Genomic DNA, 1763 nt, shown 5'->3' on the forward strand with positions numbered 1-1763 from the left:
CCTGTGTCGTGTCTCCCCTCACTTCACACGAAGGGACTTAGCATCGGTGCACGACGGACGGTTTCATTAGTGTCCAGCGACTCAAACCGAGTGCCTTTGCTAAAGTCAGTGAAGTCCGAAGAAAAGATGGTGAGCTTCCGGCACTGATGACCAAAGCATTTCAAATTCTCGTCTAAACCCGCAACCCTCCAGCTTTTCACGCACGCCGGGGAAGTTCGTGGAACTCTGCTTTCCAGATCATTCTGTGTGACTCGGTCTGTTCCCCAGTGGTCGAAACCACAGAACGCATCACCTAGGAAGGCTCCCATTTCCATCTGTCTCTTCGTCCTTCGTCCCTGCTTCTTCTCTTCTCCCTCATGCCTCCTGTGTACATATTCAGCGCCTTCGCATGGCGGTCAGTGTCGCTGGGCGGTGACCTTTCCCACAGCAGACGGAACCGCGTCAGCCTGGAACCCAGAAAGCCTGAGTTCCAGTCCCAGCTCTTCCACTGACTCGCCACAGGACCGAGTACCCGCCTCTCCCTGCACAGCTCGGTCTGTCCATCTGCAAAGCGAGAAGACCGCATTAGCGGGGATCCGAGGTCCCTCCAATCCGAGTGGTCTGCAGTTCCGAGCTGACCTCTCCAGATCCCGTCCAGCAACATGAAAGTTTCCAATATCCCAATCCGAATCACTCTGGTTCATCCGGTCCAGTTCAGAGCCTTTAAAATGTCTCCGAGAGTGTGCGTCACATAACAGCAGTCGAGTTAAAGTTGGCTTAGCTACTTAACTGTCCGCCCACACGTATTTCTCACGGCAACTTCTTTAATCAGGTCTAGTGACTAGACAAAGAAAAGAGATCTTCGTGAAAGAAGCGGTCACCTTGGCATCTGATCACATCAGAGAAGGGTCACACGCCTTTGATTCACCACAGGGCCGCTCTGCGGACGATGTCCCGTCGGCTTCCTCCCCCTGCCGTCACTCACCCACCAAGAGACGTGCGCTGACGCCAAGGACGCACGTGGCACTGCGTCAGCAGCACTGGGATGAACGAGACACGTTCCTTGCCTTCCCGGAGCTGGCTAGAAAAATGGGGACAGCTTGGGAGGCGGTAGTTTAAGTTGCCATAAATCTTAATAGTCAAAACGCAAATTTTCACCAAGTTAAAAGCAGCAGATAGTTTTGGTTTGGCTCGGATTGGGTTTGTTTTTCGTGTTGTGGTTTGTTTTGGCTTTGGCTTTGGCTTTTTGAAAACCGCAGTGACGCGAACCATCCGTGAGCACGAGCACGAGCGGGCATCACGGTGTGAAAGCCTCCCCCGCCCCCCGCGGCTGGACGGCATCCTGCTGCCTCCTGACTCAGCCCCGCAGTGCGGGCCCGCCGCGCGCGCACTCCCTCCATGACCGCTGACTGCCTGCCTCACTCGTGCCAAGCACTGTGCCAGGAGGGAGGACTATTCCGCCGAATGGGACAGACGACGCCTCTGCCTCCGTGACGTTCAAACTCCGTGGGGGGAGGGCGGCTGACAGATATTAATCAAGTGTCCACAAGGATGAACTGTAACATGTATCACGCATATATGCTTTACATACATAGACGCACATGCGAATATTCGGCAAAGGGTCAGGCAGTCTACACACTCGAATGTAAATGGCAGTAACTGTCGGGAGGTAGGTTACGTAATTTTGGTTTTCTTTTCTTCCTTATGATGTCTTATACATCCTCTGATTTTTTTGTAAGCATTACACTTTTATAAGAAAAGCCATTTCCATTGTAAAAATGTCA

The sequence above is a fragment of the Pteropus vampyrus genome, unplaced genomic scaffold (genome assembly GCF_000151845.1).
Source record: "Pteropus vampyrus isolate Shadow unplaced genomic scaffold, Pvam_2.0 Scaffold100, whole genome shotgun sequence".
Lineage (NCBI taxonomy): Eukaryota > Metazoa > Chordata > Mammalia > Chiroptera > Pteropodidae > Pteropus > Pteropus vampyrus.